This window comes from Diadema antillarum, unplaced genomic scaffold (genome assembly GCF_040938485.1).
Source record: "Diadema antillarum isolate AM-2024a unplaced genomic scaffold, OU_Dant_1.0 seq00001353_RagTag, whole genome shotgun sequence".
NCBI classification, from domain to species: Eukaryota; Metazoa; Echinodermata; class Echinoidea; order Diadematoida; family Diadematidae; genus Diadema; species Diadema antillarum.
The window spans coordinates 142,814-166,839 of NW_027272117.1; the positions used below are offsets into that span (position 1 = coordinate 142,814).

The 24,026-nt window shown below is 38.8% G+C and overlaps 1 protein-coding gene across 1 annotated transcript in view; it reads right to left on the reverse strand.

Annotated features, from left to right (window-relative positions):
• Window positions 1-24,026, reverse strand: part of LOC139708592 (hippocalcin-like protein 1) — a 150,370-nt gene that overhangs the window by 92,153 nt on the left and 34,191 nt on the right. Inside the window, exon 3 of the mRNA XM_071620531.1 lies at window positions 7,974-8,035. The gene's annotated coding sequence lies outside the window, so the exon portion shown is untranslated. The remainder of the gene's footprint in view (window positions 1-7,973; window positions 8,036-24,026) is intronic.

A 24,026-nucleotide genomic window follows, 5' to 3' on the forward strand; every position in this document is an offset into this window, starting at 1 on the left:
CCTCCGGCACCCACCTCCAGCAGGCTGCAGCATATTGACACATGATAAAGTACATTCAAAATAAAAAAGAGCTCAGATATTCTATGCTTCTGATATTTTGCATGCCATTAGTACCTCTGAATGAATTCGAGTGTTGTGGATGCGGTGCTCTGATACTGCAAGTTCAGATTGTAGTATGAGGCAAACGGGAAGGATAACCCACAAATGAAGCCTGCTTCAGCTGGTGTAGATTGACCAATAACACCATTTTCCACAAGAACCGTCCATCTGGATGTTGCTGAGGCAATGGGATCCCCTATCAAACAAAAATAAAGTTACAATTTAATCATTATGACCTTCACTTGGCTTAACTGATTTATGGTTTTGCTTCTGCTACACTGGCTGATGGGAACATCTCTGACACCTTTCACTAAAGAGTAAAATATATTGTATGAAACAATTAAGGTTTCTGATTGGTCAGATTCGCGTGTCTTGCCATTGCATAATTCATTATATGCCATTTTTTACACAAACTGCCATAAACAACGCTCGATAACGATAAAAATTAATCGATAATACAGAGTTCATTGCACTTTATCAATGAATGTTGCAATGTAGAGTTTGTGAGTTCCGATCCCAAAAGCAGTTTCCCATCTTACATGTATGTAACGCATAGTACATGCTCATTTTCGTCAAATATACCGTATATAGATGCACATATTATGGTACATATTCAACTCAAGAGCATGCACTATATGTATGATATTTTCTTCTCATTTTTGATAGACCAGATATGTTTTTTCCTTCCCCCCCCCCCCCTCCAATCCAATACACGTTGTGGAAATATCACAAGACAAGAGCACAGAGTGAAAACTATAGATTGTGTTTTGCTCTTTTCTTCCTCTCTTGTTTTTACCATTTGGTTAGGATCATACAGTATTCACATGTCTCCTTGGTAAGTGATTGCATTGTACATTCAAATGATGTTACAGTTTGAAATGAATTAAAAACTGTAAAAGGCTGAAAGTACGATAACTACAAGTCTGGTTAAGAAGATGGACACATAATCTATACAGACATTAATCTACACCCAAAAGTGAAAATGTTTTTAATGTCCAATTATATCATTCTACAACGATTTTCAATCAAAATCTTTGGAAGTCTTAAATGATAACGCACCTTGGATGACAAGCTTCGGTGCTTCCCATTCAAATGCCTCGCTTGCTCTTTCGAATTCCTCAGCAGTAGCAGTTACCTGAAGATTAAGGGTGCATAAAGGAAAAGAATCATATGAAAATCAAGTGTTTATACCACAATTACACATTCGATTCAACTCTACACTATAGTGTCATTTAATTGATTTTGATTTAAATATAGCAGTCCCCAAATTTGAAGCTCCAATCCAATCTCAAATCAATTTTCAGTTTTCATCAATGAACTTGCATAATACTTGCAGGGGGGGGGGGAGATTTTTTTTTAGATGGGGTGTGCCAATGGCTCACTCAACCCCCCACCAAAAAAAAAAAAAAAAAGTCTAAGGAACAGTTCCACAGAGAAAAGAATTTAAGGTTCTTGAGAACTAGTAGCTTAAACACATTTAACCGGTTCAATCCTTCAATCCAATGCACTAGCTGGCAAGATGAATTTTATAAAGAAAACATATTCACAAAGCGTAGAGTGATTGGCATGAAAGCAATAACCAAATGCTTAATTTTTGCACTCCAGACTAATATTGCAAAATATTTTTTGGGTACAGATAAGAATAAAATGTAATTATTAATTCTTACATCCCAGAGTAGGAAGAGTGCATCATCCTTCACTTTGAAGAAGCTCTGGAGACCTGTCAAGATGGCCCATGCAACCTGGTGCAAGTTGGGATCCCCTTCGCCATATACCGCTTCCACAATTTGGCGGGCATCGTTCTTATCGTCCCATTTCTCCTTCACTAGGAATTGAAGGATAGCTTGTCCTTTCTCTCTAAATGCGGTCAGAAGGGTGGAGGTAATATTGACACCAGTAAGGGTTGCAAAATGCTTATACTGAACATGGTAGGAAGGAAGAGATATGGCCACTGGTCCTTGATTCGGTGTACCATCTGTGGTGGTGGCCCATTGAACCTTTCTTTGTAGATAATATGTAATGGTCATTAAAGTCACCAACATGTATTGCATCTTTCACCTCAATTTGAATCACATTGGACTGAGGGAAGCCTCCATTACGGCTCTGATGTTGGTGTCGTCGCTTTGTCGCTCAGCACGGTCTCTCCGCTGTGTTAGTGTGTACTTTGTGTGCGATGTTTAAACTGACGCTAGCATTTAGCAATCAAAATTTAGGCGAATGTGTATCCAACATGCACGTAACACTGAGATTTGATACTAACTTCAGCATACAGCAGAGAGATCGTGTTGAGCGATGACAGTGACAGAGAGTTCCCTCGGCCTCTGTCTCACTTGATTCAAATTGAGGTGAAAGATGCGATACATGTTGGTGATTACTCTCTGAAATTTTGAAGAAAATTCTTTCACGGATGCGGGCAGGATATGAAAGTGCATTAGAACCTTCTGTCTCTTCTGACAACTGTAACAGTGAATACTTGACCCAGTCCCACTCAGGCATGCATAGTCAGGAGTGACCAATTTCAGCGGTTATCTTAGAAGTTATCAGAACATACATAAAAATGTACATATGGGACTAGATTCTAAATGTAAACAAGCAATGAATGCACCTCTAACTGTTAGTACTGCCGCTGTTTATTTTGACACTTCGGAAGGCATTGATATTAAACATGCTGTTAATCTTCGATCTGATTTAGCTGATAAAATGTAGAATCATGTCATAGATAAAGAGTTATTTTATTAAATGATCTTTTACCGTGGGCGAGGGGTCCATTCAGTCACGTCGGATTGTCCGCACATACACATGCGCAGTACAGTGCATATATCATGGTAGGAAAAAAGAAAAAGAAAAAGGTTGCGTTGTCTGTCGGGCTACCTGCGTTGCTGCGCCATACAAATAAAAACAGTCACTCCCTGCACTGACGCGACTGTGGACCCCTCTCCCTCGGTAAAAGATCAAATAAAATAACTCTTTATCTATGTGATTTTATATTTTATCAGCTAAATCAGATCGAAGATTAACAATATATATTTAATATCATCAATGCCTTCCGAGGTGTCAAAATAAGCAGCGGCAGTACTAACAGTTAGAGGTGCATTCATTACTTGTTTACATTTAGAATCTAGTCCCATATGTGCATTTTTATGTATGTTCTGATAACTTCTAAGATAACCGCTGAAATCGTTTGCTCCTGACTATGCATGCCTGATTGGGACTGCATGGGTCAAGTATTCAGTGTTACAGTTGTCAGAAGAGACAGAAGGAGCTAATCAATGCAAATGAAGATAGATCTCAGCTCACACAGGCAGGCTGTACGCTAGCGTAGCGCGCTGTGAACATAGGACGCCTAGAATAGCCAATCATTGTCATTGTCATTGTCATTGTCAGCCGGCGGCCAGCTAGGATAGCATGCAGTAAACTATAGACCATACACGTACAGTATGTAGTGCACAGTACTTGTACATGATACGCATTAGGATTTCTCTTCTTCTGATTAAGTCTGCCTCCTTCAATTGACTGTGGATTCTTGCAAACTAACTGTAGTGTTAGACCCTAACTAATTATGCATTTTAGTCTACTGCGAATGAAAAACCACACCCTGCGACGTGATACCAATAAAATGTTAAGAAGCACTAATAAGATAATTTCAACTTGTTCTAACATTCTATAGATAGATCTTGTGTTGAAATATTTGAGCATTCAAAACTAAGTTATTAAAGTCGTTCAGTCCAGTCCAGTCCAGTCGTCTCTTTCGAATCTGCATGGCATAGGCATAGTAATAGCCACACACATAAAACACCCCGCACACGTACACATCTTAGGTAGACAACACAACATACACATTAACACACACATATTGCGTAGACAACACAGAAAGCGCGAAAAGTGAGTACGATGAATTGAATGTCAAATTTCCATGAAATATTACATAATATTGGAAAAATATAGACACAAAATTTCCAGATCTAAAAGATCCTTAGAAAAAACATCATCACCACTTACCAGGGAAATTTACACTTGCACTTGATTCTCGATGATTTCCACAGATAACTGGCAACTTATGTTCTCCTTCAGACACCCAACGTTTGCAGAGATTTATGTTCTGCGCTCGCGCATGGTGCGCATGCGCGTGTGACGTTGTGTATCCCAGAATGCACTTCGGGCGCTCTGTTACAGTAATTTACCGTAACATTTGTCTGCGAAAAGAACAGCACTAATGCTTCCAGGAAATTACCGTGAACCGCCTAGAAATACGGCAAATTGCTGTAAAATCGCTCCTACAGCATTTTACCGTTAAAAATTACTGTAATTTTTACAGCAATTTTTTACAGTGTATGCACACCTTGCTACCTTTAATCTCTCGCGATATTCCTGCATGTAGCACACAAATAGGGGAAACATGTAAGGGAGGCTGGCTATAAATCTGGCACGTCACTATCAAATTCCGGGGTAACCCACTTCCTGGCAGCGTTCAGATGAAAATGTCAAATGCCAAATGCTTCGGTTCCTTCGGAAGAGGTAGTAACTCTTATAAAAAAACAACAGCAACAACAACTACAAACAGGGAAGACCCAATGTGGTTCTACGGAATGATATCATGACATTATGGTAGCTCTTGCAGTATCAGTAGACATATTCCAGCATTCAGCTTACAGTGTAGCATTTCAATTACCTGATTAAAGTAATACTATCTTTCACATGATATGCATTGTAGGTATTATTTCACCAGATATATTTTCCCTCTTCCTTTGTTAAGAAATATCCACAAAAATGTGCTTTCTGTTCTTGGCAAAACTCTAACAACAGCATGCACATATGAATTCAGCACATACTACTGGTGGTTTGTCAATATTTTAAAAACTGAGATTTGATTGTGTGTGTGTGCATGTTACAATGGAAAGTGTCTCTTTTATAGTTGTCTTTTAGATGCTATAAAGAGACTACAAGATGTTGCTGTGATGTAAAACTCAGGCTACAATACATCATGCAGTGATGGTGTACCCAAGAAAAGAAAGAAAAATTGTAAATAAGAAACCCAACTCCCCAATATTTCTACAGTCCCATATAATCACATCCAGGCAGGTGGTTTTTACAGCCATCAAACACTAAGGTCCTAATCATTATTTTCACTTGCTATGAGTGTGTACATCCATACCTCAGAAATTCCAGATCAGTTTTTCATCTCTAATTGCTTGAATGAAAAGCACTGTATTTTTTCTTTACCTCTTATGTCTTGAAATTCAGAGCATGTACAGGTGTAATTTATTTCAGTTTTACACTTTTGATTCAGAATTGTGTTCCACCATGACTCAGAGTGATTTCCCTTTTTTTTTGGGGGGGGGGGGGGTGGTGGTGTCAAGGTAAGTCATATACTCAAGATTTTACCTGGATAGCATTATGAGACCAGGAGAGGAACCTGTGATTGGAGTTCGCTAGAGGATTAGTGTCAGTGAGGCTAAGTTCCACTTGCTTGTTGTCAAAATATTCACGCCAGCAGTCAGGTGGAAGTATACTGCGAGGATGGGAATCAATATGGTGAGTGTGGTGGGAGGCTAAATTTAGCAGTACGGGCTGGCAAGTTGAAATGGGACCGCCGCTTCCAAAAGGGGCATAATTTACGGAGGAAATGGGCACTAGGGCTTAACTGAGGCTCAAGTAATCATGGGTGATGGGGTAACAGTGGGCGATTGAATGATATAGGAGTATTGAGAAACAATTAATGATGGGGGGGGGGGTGGGTAGGGGAGGGGAAGGAGGGAAAGGGATGCCATTAAGAGAGTTGTGGTTGTACAATATTTAATCCTGAGACTGATACCGATCCTCCCCTCTAAGCCCTCATCATACACCGGGATTCTGCTGTGAAAATATCTCCTCTCCCGACACCGACAGGGTAATCTTGGTGGGATTCCCGCTCACTGGCCAGGCACGCTCCAGTGTGATCTGACACGACAGCCATGTTGGCAAGACTGCCCATCACAGGCCACCACTCGAAAGCCCCATCCACATGGCGTGACAACCAGACCCATCATCAAGGTTTTAGACGCACAAGGCCTTAAGAACATACCTGCATATCATATCCCCACTTCATTCATTCCTTTTTTTATAGCATTCAAATCACTTGAGCCTATCTCTGCAGGGTGTGGCTTTCATCTACAACAACCTCGGGAATACATGAGGACAACCTACAGATGTCACTTGTCCTGCAGGCCCTTTGGATTGTCAGCCACAAGGGATGCCACACGTGGTGTGGAGATGGTGGACATACAGTGTGCACACATGAACTGTACACTAGAAACACCTTGATGATAGTGACTACTGGACAGTTTGAACAACATAAAGTAGCAACAATGACATGCATCAATAGATTTAGATGACTGCCATTACATTCTAAACAGAAAAAGTGTTAAAGCACATATCCCCAGTCACTCCTATGTCAACACTGTATTGTGCTGATTAATCAAACCACAATACAATCCCATCACATCAGTGGAGACTCTGTTTCAGGATTTATGTTCCCCCCTTTATTTTTCTTTGGCAATGCATGCAACAATCATACTTCAACTTCACAATTTGTTGAGAAATCCACATACATTTGTATGCAGTATACCAGTGCCATGCAGGTGATACTTGGCCTTGTGTAAGGATTGGCCCAGATTTACTGGAGGTTGAACTTGAACTTGAACTTGTCAAATCATTTTAAAGCTTGCATCTCTTACCTGGTACTGTAATACACATTTAAAGCCCAAACAAAGTTCTGGTACGCCTGCAAAAGTTGTTAAATTTCGCTCCCAAATGTGAACGTATGCTTAGGAAATGTGCAGGATAACGATGTTATAACAAGATATTCGATGGGTAACGACAAAAATGCGAAATATTAACCAAAAAGGTTCAGTCTCAGTACTTACCCGAACGGGGTCAGGCTAAACTCGGACTCGGGGATAACTCGGCTTCGCTTTGACGGCGGGATGAGTTGTAATGGTTGTCCCTCTGATTGTACAGTGTTGTCCTATGGGAGCGGCCTGTATAAACTAGCGCTTCATGTTCTGGCTACTCGCAGTAATGGTCCGAGTTGTTACAACGCGCGCATCAAAAACCTCTTTTGCGCGCATGCAAAATTAGTGAGCGCCTATCAAGCACCTCTAAAACAATCAAAGGCGCTTGATAAACAACAACAAAAACTCCAAAGACCGCGCGTCTCGGCAACTGAGGAAAGCGTGCTGTCATTTTGTTTTGTTTTGTACAGGATTACGTTAGCACGCACTTTCCTGTCCATTCAGTTAGGCCTCATTTGGTATTATGCAGTGGCCAGTAGAATGTGGCGATCACGAACAGCGTGTGAATTGTCTAAAGTAGGGTCGAATTTTTCCCGAGACCGAGTTAGTCTGGAGCCTTCTGGAATAAAAGTCGGTTTTCCTACTATTATAATTTTTCTCAAAATACTCCAAACTGACTCATCATTCCGGCAAACCGCGTCAGCCAGGTAAGTTTCTTAGTGGACTCTTTCGATATATTGCAAGCAAAAATGAAATGGTGCTAGACGGGTTCTCAAGCACTTACCGAAACTTAGTTTTCACTTTAAAGTGCATCATGTTTTGTGCATAATCTGTACCGTATGTAAGCCTGTAATAAGGCCACTGTCTTCAAACCATGAAGCAGATCAGAAATGAAGCCCATATGACCTTGCATCAACGCACAAAGGCAAACATGTTTTAGTTATGATCAAACTTGAGCTCAAGAAGAAGACAACAGGAAAACAAGTAGTTCATCACTTTGTGACTGTGGGTTTAAAACATTTTCACCCTGAATGCATTAATCAGCAAACCACAACAAGAGTCTTGAAAACATACAATGCTGTAAATCTTGTAGATCATTTTTACCTGTATCTCCCTTTCCTTGGGTGATAGGTCTTCTCACTTTTCCTCAAGGATAGCAAATAGTCCTGCAGAAAAATAAAAAGGAATGAAAATGAAATAGACAAATAAAAAGGAATGAAAATGAAATTCACATCATGTTTTATCACAGGGTCTAACAAGAATAGTTATGTGTTTCTATAGGTCATTTATGAGCAAATTCACTTCACATAAAAAGGGAGTCTTGTACAGAGGCTGTGCTAGGTACAGTAGCATACACGCAGTACAATACAACATATCTCACAATAACTCATATCTTTCCAATACATTCACGGTCTCATAATAGCACCCCATCAATGTCTACAGCACACGACAAGATTATTTACAGTATCTTTAATATGTACAGGTACATTAGCACACATAGATATGAAGAAAAGGAATAAATTTGTCTAAATATCAAAATACAGATCTCTATACACTGTAGGTAAAGTCTGTTATTTCTCTCTTACAGTGATAAACAGAAGAAACATACATACAATGTATCTTTGACCTTTTTGTGTGTAATGCATTGCTGTTTTCCAGATTTTCACACATTGAATTGATGTGTTTAAGGGGATGGGAAGGCTGACCCTTAATACCAAAGTACCAGGGACTTCAGACAGTGCATACAACACTATGGGCTTTTCTGTACTGATCAGCATTCAAAGCACACAAAAGGTTAATAGCACATCACCATCTTCATATCTTATACTGACAGCATGCATTGCAACAAAGTAGGGGGAGAATTATGGATGCTACAAAACTCTTTGTCCATTCTCCACCAGCAACCACAGCCTGTACAGAGTATAGTAGAAATCAAGGGCATGCTATTGGAATCTTACTGATTTTTTTTTTTTCCCCACGCATATTCTCATGCCCGAATTACATCTTTTTCTGGTCACCTCATTTATTTGTGAATGCTAGTGGATGGTGTACATGCTCGCCTCTTCTACTTGATAAAAATGTATGATTCAAACAATATCCACACTGTCTAATATTTCGATGGTCTAAACTTTTATGATATCATTTAGTTATACAATATAACACAAATAACCACAAGCACACACATACAGTGTGTGTACTGAGTTTATGAATATTTTTTCCTGGTAATACAGTCGGAGACTAATAAGACAAATAGTTCAGTAGGCCCTGTGGTGTCTCAAAGCAGCCATGACTTTTTACCATTCCTGGGGGAATAGGATTCACCGGAACCACATCACTATATATGCCTTTTACACCTAGTGTAACTTTGTTAGAATATTTACGAGCAAAGGTGACACATGGCTCTTTTTGCAGCTCGGCATTCAACGTGACACGAACAAGTCATCAAATCTAATATTCATGCGGTCCAAGGGACTTTGGTCCATCATGGGTTAAGGGCATACAATATTAACATGATGCTGGTATGACAAAATGGATGCACGGATCCAAAAAGACCAGTGCTTCCCTTCTACAATGGTCATATCCTCAAGGATAATGTAGGGCAAGTGACATGTAATTTTCTCTTCTCTTCATATCGGTCGTCTTCTTTTACTGGTCTTCTCCTTCGTCCTCCTCCCCCCCCCCCCCCTTTCTCAGGCGTCAAGGCGATTCTTTGCGCATCACTGAACACGGAGCTTTGAGACCCACACGCTCCGAACACATCAGGTGCCGTTGGGGAGCATTAAGGAGAGCGAGACCAGAAATGCCCATGTAGCACTGGGAGGTGACACTGAAAAATAAAGAGGTCCTCCAAAGTCAGCTCTCCTTAACTCCCCGTCCCTCCCCAAAAGCCAGCGTGGGATTGCTCTGCAATCTCGTCCTCTTTCCCGTGCATCGTGGCGGCCAAAATTTGTGCATTCATGTGAGGGTCTTGAAGGCATGTCCTGAATATTAGTAATAATGTGGTGATTTAGCAGGATCAGGCATCATGTAATCCCTCGATGTCACGGATGAGCGAAAAGGTCCGTTAAAGATTAGACTTGGGAACTGGGGGTTTGAGCAAGGGCACGTAAAGAGAGCTAACAACGATGGAAAACCATGAAGAGGAATAGTAACGTTCTGACAGGTGGAAATTATGTTTATGAAGAAAGTGTATGCCTGAAGCATACATGGAGACTGTTGAGATAGAGACATGCAAGAATGAAGCAAGATGACTCATACCTAGGCTTTTCAGAGTCATCTCACATTCTGAGAAAACTTCAACAATATTCTATCTTACTGTACAATCACGCTATATATTCCACTTGTAAGTACACATGTAACGTAGATTTGAATTGGGACTTGCAGGACAACTTTGGAAGGGGTTGAATTTGTGATCAAGAACCACAGTGAAAGAGTGAGAAATGAGTGTTATCCCTTGTCAAGAAGCAAGGTTAGGGATTTTCCCCTTTTTTTTTTGGGGGGGGGGGGAGAATAAGCTTTGCATATGGTGTAACAAAAGGCAAACTTTTGTTATTGTGTTGCTGATTTATAGAATTAGAGTGCATTTGTGAAATTTGCAAAATTAAACTACCACACACACACAAAAAAGAATGAATACAGTAGTCTATTATTACCATACATTTTTATGAATCTGCACAACATCTTGGAATCAAGATGTGACAATTTGGCAAAGCTGTGCACTGTGTAATGTTCCTAAATGATGGAAGTTTTAACACAAAAAATTCCCAACAGATGGGACATGGTCAACACATTAACCAGCAGTGCATGACAGGGCTGAAGCATGGTGGAAAGGTTTGACAGACAGCCAGATGCTGATTTTAAAACTACATTTCCTTCTTATTTCTTTTCCTCAAACTTTGTGTGCCCCACCCCCTTGCAACCCTGATAAGCCGGCATACCTTAGAGGTAGGTAATTTCCTCAGAATGATACAACTGGAAACTTTTTTAACGAGGGAGGGGTAACAAAGACCATGTTGTACATTTCCTGTGAATTCATTGGGACCCCACCAAAAAAAAAAAAAAAAAAAAAAAAAAAATTCCAACCTTTATTCTCAGTACAAAGGGGAGCATATTTTCATGTGACGCTGGGTTGGTTTTTTATCTTGCTTCAGATGAATCAGACACTTTGCAGTTTTACATGAAACTCTTGCAATACTGCATGCATTGTCCCACTTTCTTAAATTCACACCCAAAATTCACAGAAATTCTTCTATAGGTATATTGAATAGAGCATCAAGGGTTTTGTATTAAACAACAGCAAGACATTCGGGGCATGTTGCAATTTCTTACTTCTGGCCCAATAGCACTAGCAGTGTGAGATCAGACAAGTAACGCAATCATCGGAGGCAAAGAAATGCATAGCTCTACATGCACACAGGATGGATTTGAACCCGTTCCTTTTTTAGTCAAGACATGGAAGTCTTATGAAAATGATTGAGAATTGTATTAACAGCATTTTTACTTTGTTATTCGCACTACATCATCATAATCACCATGATTACCTTCAATCATAATATTCCTCACACTATAACACAGCATACAGCTGGAGCAATCAGCTCACTCCACTACTGTAATTACATTGACGGGACTGCACTAAAAATAGACCATATGCCCTAAAAACATGCGACTGGCACAAGGCCAACAAAAAGAAAGAAAGGGAGTGAGAATTATGACCCAACTTTTCGATACAGAAGATACATCTGGTACATGAAATCATTTCTCCAGTCACACAGGACCATGCTGTTTGCTTTCAACAATTCTTTATTCTATACCATTTTAATAACCTTATCAACTCTGAAATAAGAAAATGATGAAAAAAATCAATATACTATTGCCATTAAATTGGCACCTCTGAATTTTACTGCATATCTTATCTTATTGATAGATGAGCAAAACGTTACGAGAGAAACAAGAACTTTAATGTACAAATCGACTTTTTATCCCATGAACTCTGAGAATTTTTGCTAAAGAAAAAAAATATAATCTTATCTTAGATGTCAAATTGGCACTTCTGAATTTCACTGCATATCTTGCATTGTGGAAAGATGGGATGAAACTCTTTTGATTCATTAAATCTTGTCTAATTGAATGAGTAAAATTTGATAAAATTGTGACCAATAAAAATAATAAACTTTGAATTCAGAAGTCAAGTTCTCTGCATTGTGTTCAACAGTAGCTTAAATTCAAGATTTGGGGCTAGACAATCTTTCAGAAAGTCAACCTGGCACACTGAGCCCAGCCTATTTCTTTCATAAAATTTGCATACAGATAGTATATAAATATACTTTGCCTTGAGAGCTTCTGGTTAAAACTACAGTCAGAGGTGACTTCAAAATAGTATTATTCACTGAGGGGCACAGTCTCGAAGCAAAGGGCGGCCTTGAAAGCCTAGATAGTTTTAACAAGAAAATCAAAATTAGAGAGAGTATATTTGTTCTATATTTTGGATCAAAACTTTAAACAAAAGAAGGGGAAAAATGTGAGGTGAGAAGTTGTGTGGTGGATGCGATGCTATGGAGGAATCCTACACTGACCATATGAAGCATGCAGCGCATGATGTCCGAAACGTTTTGTGATGTTACAATTACCTTGTGATGTTACAACTGCTTTGTGACATCATTTCACAAATAGTCAAAATTATTTGGAAAAAGTTGTCACAAAAGTTTATCATTTTGCAATTGTGATGTTAAGATTACTTCGTGACATCATTTCACAAATAGTAAAAACTACTGTGAAACACGATATTTTTGCGAAAATTCCTTGTTTTACAGTATTTGGAAAAAGTTGCCATAAAAGCGACATCATTTTTGCATATAGTACAGGAAATAATTTTCCTGGTAGATGTATCGCATTGCAATTTGCTATGGATTTGTTGTATTATGACCGCTACACAAAATTTCTTGTGCGTAGCAGGATTTTTTTTCACATATGACTGTACAGAACTTTGTTTAAAGTATTTTCCCATTGATCAAAACTGCTAATCAAATTGAGAAGAAAAATCATTCCCTGTAGTATACCATGGCGCATCAAACAAATTAAGATTTGAGAGGTGTAAGAGCATGTCCTTAGTACCCTAGAGAAAGATCTTGCTCATCACAAAAAGCGCCCATAACTGAAAAATGTGAATTTTTAATATCCGCACATTACCAGGCATGCTGCACTGGAAGCCAGTTGGTAAAATAGTAGGATGATATCTGATGATTCAAATGCACAGGCACTTTGATATTGTTCTATAATGTCTGATGACTGTAAAATGCATGAAAATGCATTTAATAAACAAAAAGATGAAAACCCACTTGAGGGACCTCATCCCCATACCCATTTAGATTGAGCGACAAAAAGAATACAGAACGTAGTTCATCATGTCATGGCACTAGTCAGTAGCACTGCAGGCTAACAAGATGGCTGCCCCTGGAATGGGGGAAAAATGCTTGGTGTACAGGTAATGAAGACAAGTCCTGAACAAGAAGTGGTGAGTTCATTTCGTATTAAAATGCCAATAAATATTCCGCATCAAAACATGAGCGCAAGGAGGGAGATTCGGTGGCTGCAGACACGGTGATTACGTTTTGCTCTTTTATTCCTTTTTTTTTTTCTCTTTTCTTTTCCGACGGAACTGGCTGGAAATTAAATGGAGAGCGTTTTATAAACATGTTGCCGGCATGACATCATGTTTTATTCCAAGGGGAAAGTGCGGGGTAGAAAGAGGCCCCACATTATAATTGCATGCAGCGAGTAACTAAATTGCCCAACAAGGATGCCCACAAATAAATCACTGGTTCTGCACGAATTAGGCCGAGATACCTCCAAAGTTTATTCCACTCAAGAGAACCTGAATATACAGCACAATATAATGAATATAGGGACACACCCATGTCAGGGTACTGTAAAACCAGAAATTTTTGCATATAAAATGTACACGAAATATTCACAAATTTCTGAAGGATCCAAGATGCATGAAATTAAAATGAATGTGAAAGTTCTTGTCTACACTATATGCACTGGATACTCACTGAAAATTTGCGAATATTTCATGCTGCAAAAGAGGCCATCAGCTCCAATTCACCAAAATTTCATGCCATTTATTATATATTTCCAGTTTTACAGTATTAGTTTTCATTTCACCAGCTAATCTGGGTTATTCACTCCGATACTTTACTTGAATAGGCACAAATAGTGTAATAGGAAAATCAACCAGACTGGCAAAAGATCGAGAAGTTTAAGATCGCAATCTTTAAAATCTGGAAGTTTTGTCAGTGTGACCACAAACTTCCCATGAAACTTCCCACGAAACTTATCGCGAAACTTCCCACATCAACCAGGGATTTTTTTCCCCCATCCCCTCCAAACTTCTTGATCTTTTGCCAGTCTGACTGCGCTTCCTTTCATACCAGCTTGTTACCCCATCATTACCTGTGTTCAGAAACACACAAATTACAATGTATGTCATGCTCCCATGGAAGAAGACACAGCATGGTATTAATAGTAACCAGTGAAAATAATATCCTTCGTGGTATTTATGAAATCCCGTTTACTGATTGGTCTATATTTTTGTAGTGTCATGTGACAAATAAAAAACATAACATTGCTTTTACTGACGAGAAGTATGCCAACTGAGAAAAATTGAGAAAAAATAGTGCACTATACCACGAATATGACGTCATATGGCATATTCATCATCGATATCGTGTATAAGGTGCTATTGGTATCAGCCTCGTATGTAGACCACTGTGAATAATCATCATCTGTGTACGGTATACTGCATGATCACCTACCATGCCGCAATATCTAGATGTCAACAAACAACAAAACTACAGGAATGGTTATTTCAAGTGACAACGTTTTGATTTTTTTTTTCAAAAGATGTATTTGAGAAAATAAAACAAATATATCATGTGTTATTTTGAGCCTCTGGTAAAATTATGGAATCCTTCATGACAAGAATAGTACTATTTTCTTCGGGGCTGTGCCCCTCAGAAAAATAGTGCTATTCCTGACATCTTGGAATCCATTATTTCAACTAGAAGCTCTCAGTGCTTGGTAAATCTGTCAACCATATTTGCTCTTGAAAAGAGCTCACAAAACCACAACACAGACACCTCACAGATACATCAGAAACATACAGTTAAACTCGCATAAAGTCAATCTTCTCAGGACTGAGCAAAACACATCGACTTAGGCGATTTTCGACTTGTGCGTAAGTCGAAAAAAATCGACTTACAGTTACACCACACGTACGTATGTATAATGTACATGTATGTTGTCTACTCTGGAGCCGAGAGCTAGAGCGGTTTGCTGCAGCACGGGTCACCCGGCAGGGCCGTGGCTAACTTTGCATGGACAGTGCATTAGTATTGGCACAGGTCTGATTACTTTACACCCTTGTTAAACCTTGGGGAAGTGAATATGAACGATATTTGAGCTGTGATTGATTCCAGTTTACCATACCGTGGCTTGAAATGAGTGTAGAGGTGTCATTCTGATTTACATTTGTACCTGTGCCCGTAACTTTCCCCCTACTTTCCGCTTTGAAAACTCAGCAGCTTCATCCATACCCAGGGCTCATACGCGCCAGGGAATTTCTGGAAAGTCAGGGAATTTAAAAATACTTTTTCCAGAAGCAAAAAGTCAGGGAAAGTCAGGGAATCCATCTATTTCTTCTGGAAAGTCAGGGAAAATCATTTTTTCAAGGTATTTGTTAAAATGGTATTTGATTTCTCTTATCAACAAAGGAAAAATAGTTTGTCAAATTTGTGGTTTCTCATATTAAGACTGTTTTCGTAATAAACTCCACGCAGATATTGTGTCTAACAGAGTATTGCGTCCTTCATGGGCAGTGCACGTGTATGTTGTACTTGTGTGTATGACTATCGTCTTGCAGTGGTGTATAAGGTGCCATGGTGCCTTTGTGTACACATACATGTATGTGTGACATGAGCGCTGCTGGTGATGTGATTGGCATTAATCGCGTGCATGATCGAAGCGTCAGTCATCTAATAACACGAATGTATGATTACTTTTGGATCGAGATAGTGCTTTGATTTTGATATAAAATTTGAATTAAAGCATTTTACCACAGAAGATTGACAACACAATCATTTCAATGTAAATAATTTTGCATCATATGCCACTCATGTGTTCTTAAGAACCTCTCAAAAAATCATGTCTTATACTTAGCTTACTCGACAGACGATATATCGCAACCTCGTGGTTGCTTATTTCCAAAGGCGCAATTATCACAAGTCCGCATTTAGGCTGCGCATGCGCGCTCTAGCTAGCTTGCGCTACTTTGCTGCAGTGCGACCGGCCTATCTCATGGTTGTTTTCCGCAAGTGTGCCTTTTTCGCGAGATACGCGTGCGTGATATTAGGTCAGACCAGAGCACAACGAAAGAAAAAAAAAAATAGCACATTCAAAAACTTTTCATGTAGCAACACTTGTGACCAAAAATGGACAATTGAAATGCGTGTGCAACTCATCATCATATACTTTCCAATTTTAGTTCCGACTTCCAGTTCTTTTGCTGGTTAGCTGAGTGTGGATGATTAAAGCCGAAATAATTAATGAAATCATCGCGATCCCGCCGGTGACAGTAGCATAAAAATAGTTGAATATAACGCATGTTAACCTACTTAATCGGTGTTCAGAAAAAGAAACAAACGCATTTATTAGTTTTAGTATAACTGGATTCGTTCATTATCATTAAGCAAATGATAATTTAAATATGAGTGTGTATGATTAAAGCCGAAATAATTAATGAAATCATCACGATCCCGCCGGGTGACCGCAGCGTAAAAAGAGTTGAATAATGCATGTTGAACCTACTTAATCGGTGTTCAGAAAAAGAAACAAACGCATTTATTAGTTTTAGTAGAACTGGATTTGTTCATTATCATTTAGCAAATGATAATTTAAATATGAGTGTGTATGTTTAAAGCAGAAATAACTAGTGAAATCATCGCGATCCCGCTGGGTGACAGTAGCGTAAAAATAGTTGTAAAACGCATGCTTACCTACTTAATCGGTGTTCACAAAAGAAACAAACGCATTTATTAGTTTTAGTAGAATTGGATTTGTTCATTATCATTTAGCAAACTGAGTGTGTATGATTACAGCCGAAATAATTAATGAAATCATCACGATCCCGCCGGGTGACAGTAGCGTATAAAGAATAGTTGAATAATGCATGTTGAACCTACTTAATCGGTGTTAAGAAAAATGAAACAAACACATTTATTAGTTTTAGTAGAATGGATTTGTTCATTATCATTTAGCAAATTATAATTTAAATATGAGTGTGTTTGTCTAAAGCAGAAATAACTAGTGAAATCATCGCGAACGCCTTACTGCGAGTGGAGCAAGCATGGAGCAAGTGAGAAAAGTGTTCCTTCAGCGAGGCTGCGTGCGAAAACAAAAGACCCAAAATATTCGTGCGAATTTGCAACATTTAGACGGCTAAAGAATGGTTGCATAATCTCTCAACTTTCCCACACCACATTCCATCCAAAGTTAGCAAGAGTCGAAAGAGGAGAGAGGGGGAAAGATAGGGAGAGAAGCATCATGAAGTCTGGGTCTTGTGTAAACAAAAACTGGCGTCTCATGATTTTGACAGTGATTTATTACACAATAAAATCTTATTCGACTTAGGCACAGTGAATTCAATGGTTTTTCCGTGAAAGTGTTCTTGGAATTTCATCGACTTAGGCGAGTATTCAACTTACAAAATTCGACTTGTGAGTGAATAAATACATGTGTCAATGGGGAAAAATCGCGACTTTTTAAAATCATCGACTTGTGCGATTATTCGCCATATATGCGACGTCGACTTAGTCACATATCTATATCACATATTATACCACAAAACACAAAACACACAAAACAGTTTTTCTTCTAGAATAAAAAACAGTATCTCGTCTCCAAGTGGGATGGATTTTGATGGAGACCCCGTGTAATCCTGATCCGATAATCCCTTAAATCTGCATTCTCCATATGGATAATCACCATTTCCGAGCTGCTTCAAGAATAACTCTCACAGAAATTTGTGATAATTTCCAGTGAGGGGTTTAAACAATCACAGCTGTGAGAACTACAGGTTGGTACGGTGCAGTAGATGACATCATTACGGGGAGACATTTCATTAGGCAACACAGTGCAATCAGATGAACACACAGCGACAGGTGGCTCTCTACACCACAGCATTATTGATTTTCACATCAAGCAACTTCATCTGTAGCTTGTTAGGAGAGAATAATGCAATCACAGTCCCCACTAATGTGACGTGCCTTAGATTGTCCACATTTGGGGAGAGGGGCATCAGACATCTAAATGCTAAATCTGAATGTAAAAAACAAAACAAAACAAAAAACTAATTCACATTTGAATATACTGAGGTCAGAATTTGGTTGGTCCTATGCCTACACGCTTGTATGCTATTTATTCAGTGCTGAAGATATTTTTTCCCCAAAAAAGTGGATAAGTTTGCAGTTAACTCTAGAGTGATATCAAGTAGTATGCAAAATATACAAAGGGGATATTATGGTTTATGAAATGTAATGATGCTTGCAGCATGGGGAACAGTCTACAACTGCACATACAGGAATGTAGCTTTGCAACAGCCATTTGTCATTTTGTTGTTTCATTTTTCTTACTTCTCCTTTAAGAACCACTTTCACAGTGTACATTGAATTCCAATCTTTATACCCATCTGTATTCATAAAATATGGGATACTCATGTCATGAGAATGACTTGCCTGAGCTTGTACCAAGCAGCATGCTGGTTTGATATTACAATGTCAAATAACTTCTTGGAAAATATATGAAAAAAAAAATTAAAGTAATTTCATCTGATTACTCTCTACAAAAAATCGAGTGAAATTATTCACTCTTGATGGAGTGAATACAAAAAAAAAGAGTGAATTTAGAGTGAAATGTTCATTTTCACTCATTTTGGAGTGACCTCAGGGATCGCTTGAAGATTTTGGGGTGATCCCTGAGGTCACTCTAAAACGAGTGAAAATGAACATTTTCACTCAAAATTCACTCCAATTTCACTCTAAATTCACTCTTTTTTGTATTCACTCCTGCAAGAGTGAATATTTTCACTCGATTTTTTAGATGCATTTAATATAGAACAGTGACTTTATGTCTCTCACAAATCCTCTACAACAATGTAACTTCATCACAGGTGAAACTTAACACTGCAACATTTTCATTAAAATGAAACTCTCCCTTCGTCCAGGTGTTCACATATCACATTCAGATTTTTAATGTATATGGGCAAAATAGACATGGGTGGGTGAGAATTCTTTATGCTTACAATACCACAAATCCAAGTTGTGTTATATAATGAAAAATTTTTCATGGTAGAGAAGTATAATGCATACATACTATCTGGGAGAGAAAGAGAGAAAGAAAAAAATGATGATAATTAATTCCTGCAAATAACATTTTCTGACCCTCCTTTTTTCGAAGCTCCCGGCCACTCTTTGCTACTCCCCGAGTCTAAAGTAGGTCATGCCTGTAACATGTCCATGTCTGACATTTGGAGCACTCCCCCATGTCTTGGGGGAAGTAACCAAGAACCTAATTGGCGTGTATGGGAAGGGGAGAAGCGTGAACATCTATGTCTTGGGCTAGAGAAGAAGGGGGCACATGGGAAAGGGGGTTGGGGAAAGTGATGAATACTCTCCTAGAAAATTACTGACTTTTTTAAGGAGTCCTACCTGATGCGTTGATGGGCAAGTACTGCACCATTACAGGCATCTTTGCTGATGAATATTTACCGTCCTAAAATGGAAATGCAAATTATTCTAAGGCCTGAAGTTATATTTCTTTTGTATCATTGCTTTGTTTGTTTGTTCAGTTTAATTTGTTTTGTTGTGTTTGGGGTTTTGTCTTTTTTCTTGGGGTGTGGGGGCATTTGAGCCGCTGCAAACCAGAGGAAAAATATCTACGTTGCATGTAAAAAACTCCCATGAATAACATTTTCTTATAGAAGCCTGGAATATACTACAACAAAAAAAGTATAATAGATCTGTAAAAGGTACATGTGAGAACAACAACTTTTCAGTCAGCCAAGATTTGACAGTACTTGAACAAATTTTGGTATGATAAATTGCAGCTTCTTTGATATTTTTGTATGACATTTCATTCATGGAAATCAGCAGCAATTAGGTTTTACTTCATTATTTTATCATTTTAATTAAAAAAGAATGATCAGAATACTTTTTGCTTTCGCTGATACACTTAAATACATATTTCTCATTAAAATTCATTTGGGAGAGCAAAATGACAATTCTTTTACTTCATGTATCACAGGTTCAAATTATGATGATGAATTCCTGACAATGTCCAGCCTCAAGTTCAGAGAAAATTTTGCCTTGAGAAATCATCATCTTGTCAAATATTTAATTTTATTTATTTATTCATTTCCGTTCATAGGGTGGATGGTCCTTTCAGCTCAAGGCTGATTTCCAAAGAGGTCCACATACAGGTAAAAATACAGTGTATACAAAACAATGAACAAATACACTGTACAAACGTAAATAACTCTATACATAACAGCAAACTAAGAAAAACAAACAAGATGTATTGCAACTCTGAATTCTACTCCAGTATCCTGCACAGGAGAAAGGAGTTTAGACAGAACATACTAAAATCATTGAATCTGCACAAAATCAGACAAAAGAGAAAAAATTTGCCTAAGAGTTTGGAGACAGGAATTTCAACTTGAATCATCTAATGTGTTGCCTACATAAGACTCGGTCATAAATTTTGATAGCATAAAAAGAGGCTTTAGAAAATTCTTACACTGAAATTGATAATATGAACAACAAAAGGCTTTACATGAAACAATAATAATGAATAGCAAAAATTATGAATGAAAAATAAAAAAAGAAAGAAAAGAATACAATACAATACCAAACTAAACTGGGACTGGACATGTGTCACCTGTAGGAGTATTTCATGTGATGCATTTCGACAAATTCCCCCCACAGTCACTATTTAACACTCCTTATAATGTCTTTTGGTAAACATCCACACACATGTGTACTCATATGTCATACATGAAAACATAAATGCACAAATGCAGTTAGATCTATCCTTCAGATTACTATCATTATGGTATCACAATTAATGATAAGTTTATAAGCAAGCTTTGATGGTTCAGATAATAGTTACGTTCAGACGGTAGGCCCTAACCTCGAGGTTAGGAAACCTCGAGGTTTAGCTCTTGCCCCCTAACTACGACGTGTGTCCACACGACGAATCGTAACCTCGAGGTTACGAAACTTCGAGGTTAAGCTTCTGCCCCCCGTAACTACGAGTGGGTCCCACTCGATGTTAAAACCACAAAACCGGAAGTTTAAGCCCACATTGCTAACAAGGCGTCTATTTATTCTTTAGTCCAACCCTGTCGGACTCGCTTACAGGTACTCTTTTTCTCTGTCATGATATGCAGAGATAGCACTGCACTGATGACTTTATGCCTTTATGAAGATATTCGTCGAAAACATTTCTTTTTTAGCGTCGGAGAAGAATATAGAATACAGTAGCGAGTTTGACATGTTCAGTTTCAGAGATCAAGCGCATGGGAAGAAAAGATGATGTTGTTGTGTCGTGCGTCATAGGTTTTTCACGTGTAGTGTATTTGTGGTGTACGTTTGGGAGGTTGACCCGGAAGCAGAGGGGAGAATGTGGGGGGCTGGAGTTTACGGCGAGGTCACTCTTAACTTCGAGTTCGTTGTTTTTTGTGTCCACACGGTGCTTAACTACGAGTGGGGACCCCCCGCGGCTCGTGGTTAGAGCGCTAACCATAAGATTTCTCGTGGCTCGAAACATCGAGCAAACCTCGAGGTTTGCTAACTACGAGTGCGTCTTCACGGTCCCTAACTACAAGCTCTAACCTCGAAGTTTCCTAACTTCGAGGTTAAGGGCTCCCGTCTGAACGTAACTAATATCTTTGCTGAGATTTATTGCAAGATCAAGCCAGCTTTTCAAATATCAAACATTTAAGGTCCAGAGAATATCTTTCTAGAGGAATATTAAGCTTTGGGTTTTGTACCACTGAAAGGTACACAATGTATGGATTATGACTACCAAAGTCTGTTAATAGAACCGTACACTAATAAAAAAAGCTGAACCTCCACATATCATGCCTTTCACTATTTGATTATTGATTGATACACAGTATGCATCATAATCATGTTTGCATGGAAAACAGGTTATTGAATAGCTTGTACACTGCCAATGACATACACTGAACAGCATGGAACATCCTTGATGAATACCACGAACCGCAATAAATGTCAGCAACAACTCATACTGTGTATTCTGCCGCACCACTGGGTCTAATAACGGGAATTTATGACAAAGATCAACCATGCATGTTTTTTCTTGTTTATTTGATTAGCATTATGTAGACACTCCCTCACAAATACATGTGTATGCTTCAAAATGCATTCATCCGGACTATCTACCAGGAAAATTTTGAATTGCTGGAATATACATTGTAGGTTGCGACATAAGAGCAATGAAAATGTGTCGTTTGATCATCATTACGACTTGTATCAATGGGTGATAAATCATTGCAGAAAGAATGTTATCACACATGGTGGATCTCTTTGTACCTCTTCAGGCCAACAGATCAGCATTTTCCTATTTCTATTCCTCATTTCCTGCACAAAAATGTGACCTGCATCCTCTTTTCCTCACCTCCCCCCCCAAAAAAAAAAAATGGTTTCTACATATTTTTTTAAAGTCAAATTCTGCAAACTTGAATGTTCCTAATCTACAAAAATGGAATGATGGAAACTATGAATGCTACTTCAGAAGAAAGGGTCTTTCAAGGGTCTATTCAGGTGTACTGAGTTAATCATCACTGTGCGTGGAACAAAGAGGGGATTTAAAACTCTATGACAACCACTGTGGAGGGATTATCAAATTAACCTGACAAATTGCACACTCAAAACATTTACATTTATGATTAAGGCCGCGTTCATGCGGATTTCGTAGCCAGAATCACAAACATGAATCATGATTCAAAACGGCGTTTCAAATCACGGTCTCGGCGGAAGAGCGTTCATGCGGGCTTTCGCAACGCTGATTCTGGCACTGCTCATCCTTTGCCATTGCGCAGCGCACTGCGCGGTTTGACCTTGTCTCTGCAACTCGAGCCAGACCTCCTTATGCCAACTGATCAGTCAGTTTATTATAGGCCTTTACGTTTATATTTCGGTGAATACTTTCCAGTAAGGTGTGGCATTCAGGCTCTGTCCACAGATCGAGGAATATTCCTAATTCTTCGTCTCTCCAATTGTTTCCCTTGGTAGACACAGCGCTGCAGCCATTATTTTTATCAACTCAATCGGAGAGTAATTACATGTATCATTATATTAAACAGCTAACGTTAGATACTAGCATAGAATTGGTGTATGGCGTTGATGTAAAGAAACAAGTGCAAGTATGGTACCGAAACACACGACTCATAAGACGTACACAAGCGCACGAACAGAGCAAGAAGCTGTGGGATACCCCACGAGACACGCATGCGCACAGCGCACAATGACGTCATAGAATCATGATTGAAATCATGGTTGCGTTCATGCGGTTTCTGCGATCGTGATTCTGGCAGAATCATGATTCAAAACGCTCTTTTTTCCGCGTTTCAGATCGGCGTTTTGAAACGCGTTTAAATGGAAAAATCACATGAACGCAACGCTACTAAACACGTTTAGCGACTAAATGTGTTTAGAAACGCAATTCTAGTTTCGCATGAACGCAGCCTAAGTGAAAGGATCACAGTTACTCTTGACTCACCACAAAGTTTCCCAGGGGTTTCTCATGCACGCTTTTGCTTACCTTACAGGTAGACAATTGAAAATGCGACACTAAGAACACTTCGAAAGTTTTTAAAACAAACATGCTTTTATTAATAACAAACATATTGCATGCCCTATTAGTTCCAGATTCCAAATTCCACATCTGATTATATAGAAAAGGGAAACTTTGTCAAAAACATAAATTTGACAAGGCATACGCCAAGTGATGTCTCACCCAACCGCATAATTGCAATTTGTGATTACATGTATCGTTTTTCAATAAGTTCATTGACTTTTT